At 42.5% G+C, this 17,717-nt stretch overlaps 1 protein-coding gene across 2 annotated transcripts in view; it reads left to right on the plus strand.

Moving 5' to 3' along the window:
• The first annotated feature begins 917 nt into the window (after nucleotides 1-917).
• sema4ba (sema domain, immunoglobulin domain (Ig), transmembrane domain (TM) and short cytoplasmic domain, (semaphorin) 4Ba) overlaps nucleotides 918-17,717 on the plus strand; it is a 45,886-nt gene continuing 29,086 nt past the window's right edge. For both annotated transcript variants that reach the window (XM_061721884.1, XM_061721885.1), the window contains exon 1: nucleotides 918-1,087. The gene's annotated coding sequence lies outside the window, so the exon portion shown is untranslated. The remainder of the gene's footprint in view (nucleotides 1,088-17,717) is intronic.

A 17,717-nucleotide genomic window follows, 5' to 3' on the forward strand; every position in this document is an offset into this window, starting at 1 on the left:
TAAAACTTTTAAGATATTTGTGAAATAAGGGTTTTTAGAGAGAAAATGAGCTTGGAAGATCGTGACTTCAAAGAAAAAAATGCAAAATAAAGCAAATACAAAAGTCTTAGATTCACTTAGATCAACTTTTATTTCTTCATACACTTTCATTCATTCGATTTCTTAATATGAATCAATTTTTGCATTTCAGGCCTTAAAAACATTACAAAAAACAAAAGGTTGACACAAGGCAACTAAGGAAGTGAAAGAAACGTGTCATTTTAAACGCATGATGTCAGCAGGTGACGGTAATGATGATTAGACGCCGTATCCTTGAAATGCTGACACTGTGGGAGCTAAAGCTGAGGAGAGGCTTTTCTTTTTGTCAAATGTGTGAAAAATGCATTGAAATGTTTTAATAACAAGCATCCTCAGATAATTACTGGAAGGAGCTTGAATACCTCTCCTCCTATGTTGTATGATATCATCAATCAAGTGGAGGAATTCAGGTGTATAACAGGTGAGAGTACAAGCCGAGGCCTGACACCTGTGATCTCACAGATGGCATTGAATCAAGAAAATGTCACTCATGAAAAGCTGATTTAATAACATCGAATGTTAAACATGTCTGGAGGCACCATCCACATCTGTGGGATAAGGACAGTGGACAGCTGCACACCCGAACAGTGTTTCCACGAAGTATTGGACAAAAGACACCTGAAATATTTTGCCATTTGCTATCCTCATTGCCAGATTATCTTTCCATGGTTTTCAGAAAGTGTGGAAAGGTTAGAAAAGTGCAGAGTTGACTTAGACTAAGATTTGTTCTCGCAGACCTCCCTTCACTCCTCTCTCTCATTTCGCCCTCCCTCTGATGGGAGGAGCTCCACTTTGAGTGGCAAGAGGCCGGCCGTAGTATCACAGTGCCATAGAGTGGGAGAGCGTGGACCTGCGCACGGAGAGCTGTCATCAAATAAAGCTTTAGTTCTGCCGTTCCTGTGGATTTTTCTCCCGGCACCTCTAACTAAGGAGGAATTTGTCAGCTCTTGTGTCATCTGAAGGAAATTTTTTTGTGACCTGAAGTGAGCTCTGCCTTCACGCCCAGAGTGTAAGTAATACTCTTGCAGGGACTACCCTGCAGTTCATTTACTGTGCTGTTGCAGCGGCTCCATGAATCATTGATGGAAGGACGCAGCACTTCTGCTGGTGACTTCTGATGCCAGGATGGTCTCTCATTTCCTTGTTAGAGTATTTATTGAAGTTTTTTTTAATTCTGAGGGAGCCTGTCTTGAGTTTACTGTTGGTTTTGTCCTTTTTAAGTGGAAAAGTGGGTGTGAGCTGACACGAGACAGTCCCTCGGCGCTCTCCAGCAGGTCTTTATCGTAAGGTGATAGCAGGGCAGTGGGGGGCATTTAAGACCGAGTCTGACTGCAAGCATCTGTACGTGTGCATGTGTTTCTTGCTCACATTTGGGGCTGATTGATACACCCTTATATTAAGTAATGTCAGTCTCTGACTTGCTGCCTGTTAAAATCACAGCTATTTACCAGGCACGTGTTATATTTTAAGGCTTATCGTGCACAAGCGTCTCCGGCGCGGCAGGGAAAGACGACCCTTTTGAGCGGAGTGAGCTTGCGTCTGTGAGTGGAGCCTCTTTCCACACGCCCGAGTCAGCGAATGTGGCAGCAAGTGCACACACATCCTCGTAGGAAAGTTTGCTGCGTGAGCCCGGAGCCGTGTGGAAAATCTGCCGGACCAAAGAAGACAGACTGTAAATATTCGTGCACATTTTCAGCTGCCTGGTGGAGGGCCAACGCTGTGAAACCGGGGTACAATTTGTTATTAAACCAGATCAGGCTTTATGACTCGCTATTGGAAAAAAAAAAACAGAAGCATCAGTTCTTGTGTGAAATTCATCTGTCACCCACACGCACTGCTGGCAGCATAACCAGCGCCGATGCCAAAAGTTGTTGGAAATGGATGAGAGTTAATATACAGAAGCCATAAATAGGAACATTTGTCAAGTCGTGATAGTTACCTCGTTTTTCTTGCTTTTAAGCCTGTAATACTGCATATCTTTATTTTTTTTTTATGCTCATCCTATTGAAAATTTTACAAAACACGACTTTTCAACAAGGTTATACTTGCAATGTTTTCATCTGGGGGCTTTAAACTCTTCTGATGTGCTTTATAAATGTGTTGCATCCATTTTCTTCATTAAAAAAAGGCTTTAATTTGAAAATATGAACTGCAGAAGTTAAGTCCAGCTTCCACATCACAGCTGCATCTTGCATCTTTGATCACACCGATTAGAAAGGCAGATTTTATTTAATCAGAGTTAAACTCTACACATGCACCAGTCAGTACAGGCCAAAGGCATTGTGGATTGGGAGGGCAATTTGAAACAATGGCCGCTCCTGTCAGTTTCCCCGAGAGGAAAATGTACATCTGCCGTCTCATTTCGCCTCAAGAAAACACGACGTCCCTCTCAAACGCCCAAATGGGCCAGTTTGACACCAGATGCAACTGTCCCAAACAAAGCTTTCACGCAGATGCAGAATCTCAAGTAAGCAACAAACACCCAGCAGAAGGAGGATAAATGGGAGCTTTCATGAATTTTTCAGGATGGCTGATTATTCCACGAGAGGGAGGAATATAATCAACTGTGTTCTCACATTTGCGACACTGAGGTTTTTTTTTTCCTTTCGCGGCCTTGTGTATGCAGATTGGACTGTCTGCTGTAGCAGAAAAGCTCGTCTGTGCTGACCTTGGCTCCGCTGTTTTCTTTTGGTTTGATCCACAAAGAAAACAGCTGGCAGTTGCATTCTGGATACCGACAGCCTTGACAATGAAGTGCCTGTACGATGCTGTCAGGGAAGCTTTGGCTAGTTGGTAAAACCCGGTGCCTGCTCTATCAATAGCTCATAACCTGACTTTGCATAAGTGGAACATATGAGCTGGTTATAATGACCCGGAGAAAAAGCCTTTAAAAGTCAAACACTCGCCGATTGGAGATGTTTTTGATGGATTGAAAAAAGTCTATCAAAAAGAATAAGTGTACATGTGGAAAGAAAATATCTTTTGGTATTATGAAACAGCTTTCATAATACCAAGCAGTAGTAACCAACTGTTGCAGGTACAGTAACTACCGGTATATCAGTTCCCCTCCTCTGGGCCCATGTGCACGTTTCTATTTGGTCAGCATGTCTCAAGCGTGTTTTCTCAGCTCTGGAGTTCCCTGATCCCTCTCTTTCATCTGTTTATACAGGCAGGCTGACTCCTGCGCTGTCATTAGGTTTACATTTTTATAAGGTCCTGTATTTTCTTTTGGTTTAAGTTTGTGTGTTTTCGCTTACAGAAGATTGGCGGAAACTGTCAAATTTGACTTTGCAACTCAGTAATCGAACTTTAAACAATACACATGTGACATTACAAGATATACAAGATATAAATTTATAAAAATTATTATAAAAAAAAAGTCCCACGCCACCTGATTTCTTTGCAGAAGACTGCTGCAAATAGCGGCTTTATTAAACTTCTGTCAGACGCTATATATTGCTGTGTGTGTGTGATGCTGCCTTCGTAGTGGGTTACATCCTGTTGTGTAACCTTTCCTGGGTGCATACGAGCATCACTGCCAGGTTTTGTTCCTTTACTTTGACAAAACAACCTCTGCTGTAAATTTACTCTTCTAATCTTATGCAATGAGTCTCGTCATCAGCAACCAGAGTTTGCAGACCTCATCATCGCTTTTCTACTTCAGTGTGTGTATGTGTGTATGTGTGTATGTGTGTGTGTGTGTGTGTGTGTGTGTGCGTGTCTCTCTGAGAGAGTGAAGACACACAGCTCCAGAACAGATAAAATCTTCAAAACGATAGCTGTCAAGATAACCTCTCCACAAAATCTGTTTTGTAGCAAATTTCGGACTTTGCACGCTCTTTGGGTTTTTGTCCTTTTTTTTTTATTTGACTTCCTTTCTGCTCTCGTTTCTGCGGATCAACGGCAAGAAAAGGGTTAAATGTTGAGGCAGCAGAGGGGTGGGCTGTGCAGTGGCCAGCCACTTGTAACCTAAAGGTTAAACACAGTCCTTCAGGGAGTCCTATTACTGTGTACTCACTGATGGGAACTCTGCAAACATGCATTCTGGGAGCCCAGCGGGTTCCTCTGTTTATTCCCAGTCTAGTGCTGTGCCATGATGTGGGAAATGACTGTGGACGTGGATCTTGGCCAGATCCCTGTGTTCACTCCAGTCTTTCAGAACTGCCTTTAAACAGCACAAAAAACACGCACTTTCTACGTCACTTGAAGTGCTGCAGGACTTTCATGTACATTCCAACAGTATCCAGCCCAGTGCAACAAAACCATGCAGTTTATGTTCACGTCTGTCAGCATTGCTTATAAATCCAGAAAGGTCTTTTCGCTGTGTTAATCCATCACCCTGAACTTCACACCTGTTCTTCTAATGTAATATGATAATAGTTATATTTTAATTCTCAAACTTTTGTGCGCCTTTAAACTCAAGACACATCCGTTGTTGTTTTGTCCTCCCTGACATGAGTCCGAGTGTACTTACTGATGACTGAACGAGTCTCCTACGAAGCCTTGTTTAGCTGTCCGTCCCTCCCCCACCGCCAAGATTTGATATCTTTAAGCATTCCAGGTTGTGCCCTTTCACTCCGCTAATGGTGCCGCTGACCCTTAAAGACATGGCTGCCATAGCTCCCTGATCACAGACGTCTAATTGCCTCCTTGTAAACATTGATTGTTCTTGCCTCCTCGTGTTTCTGCACAGTAGGATTCTTCACTCAGAAGCACTTTACAGTGAGATATATCATCCTCGTTACCAGCTGAAGCACTTTTCACACAGACAAAGGTGTTCTCCCCTAATCCTGGACACAAACGATGCTGGGTGCAATGCATCACTGTTGGAAGATATGAACGGGAAGTTTGCAAAGGAGGATCACAAAGAGGTTTTATTACGTGTTTAAATCTATAAATAGTGCAGGAGGACAAACAGTCCTACCAGCACTAAAGCTGCCTTCTTCATACGTCATGGTTCTCCTTTTCTGCAGGTGAGGTTGTTGGGTTTTTTAAAGTTAAATGTGGGTCAACTGAGACAACTCTGGTTTATTATGCTCTCAGATTAGAGCAGAATTCAAAACTTTCCAACACATTTGGCTAAGCGTTGTACAGTTTACATGACCAACGACACTGGACATAAAACCACTCTTTCATTTTCTTCTACATGTTTATATTCATTAAAAATGCACACTTTTGGATTATGGTCAGTATTTAATATGCAAATCTTATGTATGGAAGAGTATTAAGGCCATGCAGGAGAAAAAAGTCGAAATGTCGAGGAAAAAAGTCGAAATGTCGAGATTAATGTTGAAATACAATTTCAAGAATAAAGTCAAAATTTCGCCTTTTTTCTCAACATTTCAACTTTATTCACGAAATTTGGACTTTTTTCTCAACATTTTGACTTTTTTCTCGATATTGTACTTCAACATTATTCTCGATATTTCGACTTTTTCCTCGAAGTGCATAATGAAAAAAAAATCTTCCTCCTCTAAAATATTTTTATTTTTCTCCTGCCTGGCCCTAATACTCTTCCGTAGGATATACCTCTTTAAGACACTGGCTTTTATTTCGAACTGTGGTGTAACTTTTCAGTATTTGCGTTCCGTGCTTCAATTTAATACCTGAAACTAAATGTGCGCTGGTGCAGAGTCGCACCTCGCGTCGTCCACGGACCTGCGGGTTGACTGGAAGTCCTGGCCTTTCTGTGGGAATCCTGTATAGTCCAACAGGTGCACGAAACGGCAGCTTCCATTGTTTTTATCTTCCACATTTAGCCTTGAATATTATGTAAAACACTTTAGTTGAACTAGCGGTCATTACACTTTTAATATTTCCTCAACTGTTTCAAAGTAAAAGTTTTGCTCGTGACTTTAAACTTTAACTAGATGGAAATGATCCTGTTGAGCGGGGCTTTTATTTTGAAAGGAAGTGCGCGTCTCTTACTGCACATTATTAAAGGCAGTACTTATCCTAATAACGGTTTCATAAAAAATCTAAATGTTAATCTGGTAAATGATGATTAATCCGCCGCATTAAAGTGCTCAAAACAGGATTAAAATGAAGTAAAAGGCACAAAATAGTTTTTTGATTTTCTTTACGAGGTCTGTTTCAATTCTGTTTGAGAGAAAATGTGTTTATTTGTAGAAGGCATCATCTGCTGTTTGTACAACGTGAAAGTCAGTCAGTGCAACTTTGGACTCACATCCCGGTCGTCGCCTGTGGCAACTGCTCGTGCCTTTATGGCACTTTGTCAAACATCAACAATAATGAGCATAACTCAAAGACCGTACATTTGGCATCATAGTGGAGGGTGATGGAAAAGACAACGAGAGATGAAACGAGCAAGAGACTGAATTAACATCGCTTAATCTTTGTGTGTCAAACTCTTTTTTTTCTGCAGACCTGAACTGATTAAATTATGTTTTGGGGCACCCACGTTACTTTTACAGACTTGTAGAAGGTCTTTTCTTGTGCTGGCCCAGCTCACCTGGTGGAGTGAGGACCCACCTGGGCAGCAGCCCTTGAGGTTGAAATCACCTGCATCCAAAATGTAAATTATTTAATATATTCAAACAAAGCTGAAATCTTTTTATTTCCTTTATTCAAAAGTCAAAATCAGCGATTCAAAAAAATATATTTTAATTAACCTTTAATTTAGGTCAATGCCAATATTCTGTTATTTAACTCTTTCATTGAACCAATGCAGGACGTAGTCATGCATTCCTGATGGAGCAGCTGAAACTCTGTTGCCCGAACTGGCGCTGGGAGTGCTGTCTCATTGCGACGGCAGTGGTTTCTTGCTCAGATGACTGGTCATATGAGGTAGTTTGTTGCGTGCCTATCTGGGTTTTGACAGCCCAGATGCTGCACAGCAGCTAATCCACCGCTTTTTCCTTTTGAAGCTGTGCACAGGCTGGCTCTGTTTTTTAACGCAGCAACGTGATCTCTTTTCCTTGATGGCTCATGCTTGACGTTTGCAGGATGGAAATAGAGATAGAGAGGAAGGGGGTTAAATGAGACCACAAGATAGTAGCAGACTAAAAGCTTCCTGTGGCAGAGCACAGTGTCAGCTCGAGCCTTGCAGACAGGCTGGCAGGGCAGATGTTTTAGGTGAGGGGGACAGTAGATAACACCGCTGAATAATTCATCGGATCAGATTGAAGATGTGATATATAAAGACAGAGCACACAAGCTCTCTCATGGCCCCTTTCAGCACTTTTTTTGTGCAGCACAAGTGGCTTCATCTCTGCCTTTCTTTCCAGCAGTTATCTACCAGTCAGGTCAGTGGAGGAGACGGTTGCAGATGTGCTTGCGTGAGATCCAGCGAGGCCCCACAGACATCTGGAGGGGATGAAGCTGCTCAGTATGCAGCTTCAGGAAGTAGCAATGTTGCCCCCCCCGTATATACTTTTGTCTGTAGTAAGTAACAGTACTAAGCTAATGAAGGCTCTGGGTCAGATCCCTGATCTGATATGTTACAGTTAGAAAGTAATGCCATGAATCACTTTCTTGCTTCACGTTGACGTCAGAACGCTGCAGAAACTGCGGAGCGCCCTCTAGGTCTTTCCTGGAAACGAGGCGCTTTTGTGAGAGTAAATTGAGAGGGAAGTTTGTTGACATCAGACTCGAATGCTTCTGGTGACTATTTACCGACATTAATCGCTCTGATGTCATTTACTGTAAACTGTAAGTTGACATTATTTTGGTTTCCTGGGAATATAACAGTGAAAAAAATAGCTTATTTTTTTCCCTCTGCTTCACTTGAAGCTAGCTGTGATGGGAAGGGAGGATGACTGACCCTGAGGAAGCTCAGCTTTCCACAAAGCACTTCATTTCTGATCCATCTTCCCGTGACATCAGTTCCCACCTACTCACATCCAGCTTCAGTGGCCCGGGTGCCGCTTGGGCATGTCAGGACTCTGATTGTATCTTCAACATCATTCTGGTTCTCTTGAAACACAGAGGAAAATGAACTCTGAGAGTCATTACATTGATCAAATGATCAGCTGTGGTGGAGCTCTGCTGGATTCTTGATTGGAGCATCAGACTGACATGAAATTAACTTATTTCCACTCTGGTTAACAAGCTGAATATGTATATTTAGAGTATATTTACATCTGATGATTCTTTCCTGATCCCGATGATGGTCGTCCAGGCAGTCAGGGGTTAAATCATCTGACTGTGGATCAATGTTTTATCTAGGCTGCGTTACAATCTGACGTAAAAGAAATGAAATGGCCAGAGCATGACAAACCTCCACCTAAACTATTCAACGCTACGTGTACCACTGAGCCGCTGCCTTAACTTTGCTTATCGGCTCATTCTCACGAGTGTCGAGCGCTCATCTCCACATCGCTGCCCCCCACGGGTCAAATCTGGTCGTCTAGGATGTTGGATGTCAATAATAGGAATTCACCCCCCAAATATTGGTGCAAAAGGATTCCCGAGATGTCTCGGATGACTGGGATACCGAAGCTTTCGCTACTGCTGAGGACTTTCAATGTGGAATGTCTGCCATTGATCTTTACTAAGTGAGGTCACTTGACGTGGGGGGGCAGCTGCCCCACTTTCAAACCCCACATAAAGGGGGCAGACCAACCCCCACAATGATATTATAATGTGGTCAACACGTCAGGCATGTAGGACTTGACTCTTTGGAACACGTTAAGGATGACGTCAAATGATCAAGTTCAACCGCATCCTTCTGTACTTGACTATTTTTTTTACTTTATTTAACTTAAAACATAAGCTTTTTGAGTAATAACGTAACTTGAATAATCTCTCATTAGCTCATTGATTGAAAGATTTACCGGCTTTAAATGACAGCATTTCTCAAGAGTTTAAGACTAGTCAAACCTCCAACCGATTGCCAGTTACCGGTTGGAGGATGACGGTGTGCTGTGTCAACTCTTCTCTGGAGTGTATGGAGATCCCGCCCTTCTGAGCCTTTTATCGGTCCCACACGGGGACAGATGTGTGCAGCTCTCTGACCAATGGCCTTTAGCAAGACTTTTGTTTAAGCCTCCAAAAAACTGGAATGCCGGCAGCCTCTTGCGCCGGACATCAAGGCAGGACGGCCACCGCATTGTTTGCAGCCTTTCATGGATGCCTAATCAATTTCAGAGAGGATAAATGTGTCAATGGCTCGACCAATGACTTTATGTGGGAATTAAGTATCGGTCGGCACATGATTCACCTTTTCACTTGAATTCTCTTTTTCTTTTTTTTTTTTGTTGTTTTAATTTACTGAACCAACTCCTGAAATGGACAAGTCACCACAGGCTGAATGGGGGAAGTAACCTGCATATGTGGCCTCTGGATGTAGTCCATTTCCTTTCCAATCCCAAACCCTTTTTTAGTGAGCTCTGGAAATGTTTCTTTGACCCCGACACAGCTTAAAGGTGAGCAAGCTCATCTCTACAGCTGGAGTGTTCGTCATCTTTGAGGCTGGAAATATCCAACGCTCGCGCTTCCTCTCGACAAGCAGCAAAAAGGCTGCTCATATACAAAGTAAATCTGTGCTGAATAAATTTTGCGCTTTAAGGCGTGTGCACTGGATTGCTTCATCTGCAGTGGATGTTATTGTTGGCTGACTTTTCTGACATTTTTCCAACTCTGCACTCCAGTTTGCACACGAGTCTCTTTCCACTTCATGATGTTTGACTCAGGCCCCCCTGACCCTTTATTGGGATCGAAGTGGACATGGGAAATGGATGGCATCACACACGCAACACACGCGTGCAGAGCTACTCGTGTGTCTAATTAAATCAACAACGTTAGCAGAGATAGGGGTAAGCACCAGCAAGTACCTGAGGCTGAAGCAGGTTATTGTACTTTTCCTGTCAGGGTCAATATTTCACTCCTGCAAACGCAGACAGAGTTTTATTGCAAACAAGTAAAGACGTTTTTCAAATGGGACTGAGTGTTTCAACAGGCTTGGCCTACTTACAGCTCTTCACCTGTGTCTGGCAGCAGTCAGGAGCCCTCATGAAAACACAAGCCCCGAGCTATCTCAAACACTGGCTGTTCTTATTTCTACCGTGAAAAAGCCATAAATGATGATTTGTTTTTTTTTCACTGAAGTTGACTATAAGCATGACATTTTAAATTTGAGTGTCTGATGCTGCTGATCCTGAACCTGATGTGTCGTGAGCACCGACCGGGGTGACAGATCTGAGTCGGAAACATTTCATCTACCCAAAGTAGGTTCCTTAATCAGTGTCTAAGAAATTGTGACAACCAGAAGGAAGTCCCTAACCCTTAGCTAAGGCACGATTACATAGTAAGAGGGGCGTTGTTTTCAGTTAAAGCTCAGACACTTCGTTCAGGGGACTTTGGTTCACTGTTTGATCATAAAAGTTGGACCACCTTCAGTGTCGATCTCTGTTGAAATTTACGGTTTCATTATTGCAGGAAGTTCATTCAATGCTTCAACATTCATTTCCTTCCAGAGTTCATGACCTTGTATAAATGTATAAACTTGTATAAACTATTTAGCCAAACTTCTCCAGGAGTTTAACTGTGGATTCTCCTTGATTAGCTTACACCAAACATTACAGGGATACAGAGGTGGGTAGTAACGAGTTACATTTACTCCGTTACATTTACTTGAGTAAGTTTTGGGAAATTTTGTCCTTTTAGGAGTAGTTTTGAATCACTATACTTTGTACTTTTACTTGAGTAGATTTGTGAAGAAGAAACTGTTCCTCTTACTCCGCTACATTGAGCTGTTACTTTTCTTTTATCCCCTCCACGTACGCGTCAATTTCATGACATCACTGAGTGATTTTTTTGGAAAAATGTTTGTTTTTGCATGTTTTTGTCACATTTACACAGACTCAAACACACACAGAGTTTCTATGAGTTCATGGGCTTGTTCTAGTTCTGCCTGGTTAAAAAAGAAAAGTACAAAGGCTTGAAATGTTGTGCTACTTGTGCTTAATTTATTTTTTTATTCTGTTATTTTATTTATTTTATTATTTAATAAAGTACTTGAATTTACTTTAAGATTATTTTAATTTAAGCTATTTTTTATTTTTTATTAATTTTAATTTATTTTATTGATTTAATTTGCCTGAAGATGATTATTTTGTACTTTTGTCTGTTTGAATGGTTGTGTTAAAAAAATAAATCAGACGTTACTCAACAGTTACTCAGTACTTCAGTAGTTTTTTCACCAAGTACTCTTTTACTTTTACTCAAGTAATTATTTGGATGACTCCTTTTTACTTCTACTTGAGTCATATTATTCTGAAGTAACAGTACTTTTACTTGAGTAAAATTTTTGGCTACTCTACCCACCTCTGCAGGGATAATACCTTCTTTTTTTTTCTGGCCAAATGAGGTGGTTCACCACTATTCTTCCATGTTTTACAACTCTGTCAGACATTGCTCCACCTAGTTAGTTTCAGAGACCTTCAAAGCTGTTTCATTTGCTTGCAGACCAATAATTTGCCTCTTCTGAAGCAGTTTTCCTCGTTCCTACATGGTTAAGAAACTTGTAGCTCCTTGCTGCATCATTTAGGGTTAAATAACTGGAGAATTTGAATCACTGCAGTACTTTTCCAGTGGGAGCGTCTTACCCATTTGGCTATTTGCTTAGTTAAATCCAGGTGATTACGTCTTTCTTTCTTTTTTTAACATTTGCCATGAAAGCACCAGCAGCAAATGTTGGGATGTACGCCTGCTGAATGTCACCATAAAACTTTATTTTTTGACAGCTTAAATACTTTAATGTCTGTCTGTCTTATCGTGAATCTATAGTGAACGCCATTCCCCTGAGTTCTTGCAGTGAGTCATTTCATTTGACTAACTGCTCAAAAATTCGAAGAAATGAGCTTTTTAGATAAAGGAGGATTATACTTTCTGCATGAAGCGATTGTTGGTGTGAAAAAGCACGTTGCCAGCTTAGAATTAGTGCGTGAAAGGTCTATTATGGAAAAAGGAGTAAAGATAAAGGTGTTCTTTTTCCCAGCAAACGGGTGTGACCGTAGTAAAACCTACTAGAAAAGAAGTAGGCCACCCCGGGAAGATCAACAGTGCAGCCTCCTTCCTAAAAGTGGATCAGCTTACATCAGGTCTGAAGAAAGCTGAGGAAAAAGTCGAGAGAGAAAAGCTGCAAACTGCTGCCCACTTTTCTACGGTCCCGCAGGTCCGCGGGTCGAAGGAAGACGGGCGGCCAGTCATCTCGAGGCAGGATTAGGTCTCATCAGGTGTAGTTTGATGGGAGATTTGGCTGAAGTGCCCAGAAATGAGGAACAAATCTAAGAGAGGCTGCTCCACATTAGTAAAGATCTCACTGCACCATTTAATGAGATTAGTCACTCTCAGGTAATTTCTGTCTTCATCCAAGATTTAATATAAAACTTTGATGAGTTCCAGAGGAGGGTGTCTTTGTCCTCTTCATCTGCTTCCCTTCGTCCTGGCCCCTCTCAGCATTAATTGACTTTTCTGCCTTTCGCAGTGCCCCTTCTTTCATGTATTTTGGTGTTAATAGTGATAGCAGGCCTGCCGACAGACTTAGCAGCTCCATCAGCTGGCCTCCTTCTGCTGGAGCTCCACATCTGCTGTGGACATTTGTTCGGAGAGGAAATTGAATGAATGAAACCGAATATCATTTCTCATATTTTTTTTTTTTTTGCGTTTTTACACTTCTTGGACAGGATTGATTTAAGCGCTTGCATAGTTTTTGAAGACGGGAACCGATGAAATGTGCTCTTCCCCTTTTAACAGCCGTATATTACATAATCTGTCCCTGCACTCATAGCTACCGCTGGCTTCGAACTTGTCGTTTTAGGAATTCAGCACATGTGAAGGAAATTTCCAATTCCTGACTTGATGTCACGAGCCCCAGAGGGGACGTAAACTTGATGACATAAACTCCCCTGAAACTTAAGTTCAAAATGTCCCTTATCTTGGTCAAATACTTTAATAAGATTTTAATTAGGCAATTAAGTGTCTTTGGAATAGCATATGGTCATAATTACTGCTGCATGGTTCGCTCAGAGATGAATGAGCCACTAATTATTCTTCACTGGGTCTGGGATTTGGACGTGAAATGGGTCGAGCGGGGAGAAAGAGGGTTCTTCTTTAAGCATAATTACCCAATCAGGAATGCACACTTCTGATTTTAATGCTGTTACCAGCGGCTTGTGAATCTAAAGCTAAAAAGTTGGTTTATTAACTTAAGTTGCTGTTTGCTATTATCTAACACTGATGAACTGAACCTTTACACCAGTATGATGACATAGTTTAATTTTCTTTTCTTTTCTTTTTTTGAGCTTGAGAGTGAATATTTGGGTCTCTGAAATGAAAACAAACCCAACAACTCACAAAAGAATGCCAAACGACTTTGCAAAAACTTTAGAGAGACTATCAGACATAGTTTTAACTTGTGAAGTGAAGAATCCTGCAGGGTCAGTGGTTTCCATGACAACCACCAAACTATGCTCAACTTTTCCATCTTTATTTCCTTATGGTTTCTGACTATTTGGCATCTTATTTTTTTCAGAGACATTTAAAACTGTGTGGAGGGGGGGTGCAGTGGAGGCGAGAGGCTGAACCCGCTCCTAAAACCAGCTGCTATGAACAGAGCTGTAAAGACACGATTAAAAAAGGAAGCTTGTGCACTTTGTCTCAGTGGTGTTTCGACAGAAAATATGTCAATTTCATAAATATGTCAGCAAACTATCAGCTATTGAAAACCAGGCCTCGGGGGCGGGGAACTCCAGCTCAGGTTGTAGATTAGTCGTTTGTTGATTGGAAAGTCGATGATTTGATTCATGACCTCCCGGTCCAGATGTTAAAAGTGTCCTTGGGCAAAAAATTGAGCCCTAGTTTCCCTCTGATGCAGCAATCAGCGAGTGATTGAATAAAGCACCAACACTGACTCAGCAGGAACAAAGAACTTCTAATGTCTATGTGGATGGGTGAACGAGTCCTGTAGCGTGAAGCGCTCAATTCCAGAAAACAGCTGTCCATCCGTTATCTATGCCTGCTTCTGCATTGTTGATTGTTTTTGTACTTCTTTTATCTCTGACTCCTTCTGCCGGCAGTGCCGTGACTCTACGCCAGAGTTCCTGTCACCGGGACTCGTCTCAGATCACTTTGAGCCAGTGGGCGAGTTCTGTAATCCAAGCGTCACTTGTAGACTTTGATCATGTGATCAAGGCAGCAGGACCGGTACAGCAGGATGTTGTAATCCTGCACCCACTCGCTGACCAATCAGCCCCCCCCGTCCATGCGTCTCTCCAGACGGACGATATCGTCCATGTCTCAAGTGTGACGGCTGTGGAGGATTTAGGGACGGGGAGGTGCTGACTGCAGGTTGAAGTCCACATGTGACCTGGGTTAACTCGCAGGGGCCGGTGGGGGGGGGGGCGTGACAGAGGTGGCCCGTGTGTGCATGTGTCCAGGTGGTTTTTTGAGATGATGGGCATGCCAAGAGGTCATATTTATCAGTCAGCTCCTCTCCGGTCAGCAGATTGTGCGCGGAGCCTTGACCCCATCGTTCTCTGCTGGAATAGCGAACGTTACTGGTGGCGACACCTGTTTCAGCAGCGCTGCTATTTATAACACTCCCACTCTTTGAGATGGCGCTGCCACAGGCCCAGCTTTTCACTCTCTGTATATCTAAATATATTTACTGTGTACCAGGGGTTTTATTACAGGAAGTGGCTGGGAGACAGTGCTGGGAATTTCCCAGTGCAGTCAAATGTAAAAGTTGTTCAATCTTTTGTTGCAAAAGGTGATTTGCAAACTATTTCCACCATGTAGGGAAGCAGTGCTCTAAACGTATTTCATTCTGTAGTTTTCTTTTCAGCTTTTTAATCATAGTTATATATCTGGGGGAGTGCATGTGTTAATAAATCAGTCGTTTCCTTGAGACCGATTCACTCCCAGCTCCCAGCAAAACGCGTAACTGCTGAATTTAACGGTCCGTTCCCCGGCTAAGCTAATTATTTTTACTGCATACATTGTCAGAGCAGTTGATTTTACCGAGACACGAAGGACAAGAGAGCTGAAACCTGTTGATAGCATAAATAAAACACTTACTCCCACCAGTTCACTTGAGTAAGCAATGTCACGTCTGACTTTTTTGACAGATGGAGCTTGAATGTGCAATAGTTGGTCAAAGATCATTCATGTAATGTGTCACATGTTCACATCCAGCTGACCTCCAACTGTGTTTGATTTTGTTAACATTTTTTCTTCTTGCTTAAAAAAACATGGGGTGCACACGGATGAAGAGGCCACACGTATCAGGAACTTTCCAGGACTTTTGAAGGCAGCGTGACACCTGTGTCACTGTTGGTCCTTATGGGTTAATGATTAATATGCAGAAGAGAACCTCCTTCTGCACCGCAGGATGATGTCATTCTGAGCTGGAGTAGATTGTCGGTTCTAGTTGGCTGCTGAAAGTCATCTTTGAGGTGTGTTGCAGCCTTTTAAAGTCCTGATTCTAGCTTTAGATATCACAGGAAACCACTGATTCAGTCTGGTTGGCTCCGTCTCAATAAAATGAGGAAATACCTGACCGAATGCAATAAACCTCTTCAGATATGCTTCTGATTCAGTGTCAAGTTTGACAAATGATGTGTCAAGCTGATTAGCCTGACGTGTTACCGGAGGGAATATAGAGAGATGCTCTTGGGGGAATTCAAGAGGAGATCATTGACGGAGAGATCGGAGAGCATCTTCCAGAGCCAGAGCCCACTCTCACATCTGTGTGGAGTGAAAGGGATGATTCAGTTTATGCATCATGCAGGAGACGGCAGTGAAGTGCAGAGTTGCATATAGATTTCTGTGCTATCAGAGGAGCCCTTGTTCCCCGACTCTCCATCTCTCTCCACTCACCTCAATCGGATTAATCCAGGTCTCTTCTCCCGACTGTCACACGAACCCAGAAGCGATGCCACCCGCGGCCGGGTGGTTGACCAGTGATTTACTTTGAGTCGCACTAATGATACTAATGGTCTTCCTCATCTATTACATGTTTCAGTCCGCTAACTCTCGTCGGACATTGGCAGGGGTTGCTTTACAAACACTTCGGAGGGAGCTTTAAAAAGCAGAACCGTGTTATAATTCTGCCTGCTTTTGTCATCAGGATCACAGTCAGGGTCCGTCCTCAGCGCACAGGCGGTTGTGATTACTTTTCCTTTGAAAGCATTTGCAGATCTGTGCTGTTCACTGGTGTAAAGGGATATTATTTCAGCCTTAACTAAGTAAGAGAGAGAAAATCTTCAACAAAATTGTTCATCAAGTGTCTCAGACTAATATATCTGCATGAGGTTATCCTACATAATCTGTGTCACAGCTGCTTCAGAAATAACTGTTTTTATGTTGCGCTCTACCGATGCCAAAATAAAATAAATAACAAAAAATGAATGAAAAAAGCAGAAGTCTGCCAGCCTCAGATGTGCAGATGTCTGTGTTTGTAACGAGAGTCAGACTGCATATTGACGAAGAGTCAAGATCTGTCTGATGGAAACCAGAAATAGCTCCACTCACTGCTATCGATTGCCATACCTCACATGAAACCGAACCTCCCGCCGGTGGCTTGAGGAGCTCCCCGACCCTGTGGCAAGGGTAACCATACTGGGATCTCCCTGTATGGCTCACTGTGTGCAGTCAGGTAGAACTTACGGGTCGCCCCATCACTCCATTAATAGCATAACATACATATTGTGGCTTCTTTTCCCAAGAATGATCACAGGTACTGTGGATAAAGGTGTGTGAGATGTTAAATTGTCATAATTTGGAGTGATTTTAGAAGATCTTGACGTCAGGTCCATGCAAACATTTGAAAAGGGCCACTTTTACCTCCACGAACATGCTAACTGAGGCCCACGTGGAGGTGCCAGCTGGTCTCCAGCCGCAGCTAAAATCACTCAAAAACTAAACCTGAGCTTGCTGGTGGAAAACTGTGGGACCGACTTGTAGTTCCTGATACTGTATATGTGAATTTAACTGGGTGTCGCAACTTTCCATTGTCCCGAAGGTTTAACAAAGACTTTCAAGAAATTCAGGTTTTCTGGGGCATCGGCGTGCAGCTCAGACTTGGGGATTATGGCGTTTGGCAATGCGAGGTTATGTATTTGTAGCTGACGCTATCAAATGAACCTGAGTGGAGCGTTGTGCACACACAAACATGCCCTGAACTGAAGATAACTCGTGTAGTACTCAACCAATCAATACTACAGGGGTATCACCTACTTACTCCTTTGAGCAGAAATCCCAGCTTCTGATCTGCGTGACACCGTTACTCGTCGCTCTCAACGCTCAGTACTGCAAAATCCTTTTATATCCTATATTTCATTATTATTGCATCTTAAATATCTGCATTTTTGCTTCAAAAGTTACTTTTATTGTAGAATTAACTGAACAGAATTGTCACTTGTTTGATTTTCGTAAGGACCCAGAAAGACTCAACACCTGCAAGCTTGTTCAGGCAGACGACTCACGCATCGGTTCCTCCGCACACTTTCAGTTACACCCACAAGTTCACTGGTTTAATTTCAGAGAGCAAGACAGTGTCCTTCTCTTGCCAACCAAAACACAACTGCCGAGTTTGCTTGCCAGTAAAGTCATCGCTCATCGTTCCTGATATCGAGGCGTACGTGTTTCCTGTGGACAGCGAAGGGGTCGGGGTCCAC

Source organism: Cololabis saira, chromosome 5 (assembly GCF_033807715.1).
Source record: "Cololabis saira isolate AMF1-May2022 chromosome 5, fColSai1.1, whole genome shotgun sequence".
Lineage (NCBI taxonomy): Eukaryota > Metazoa > Chordata > Actinopteri > Beloniformes > Belonidae > Cololabis > Cololabis saira.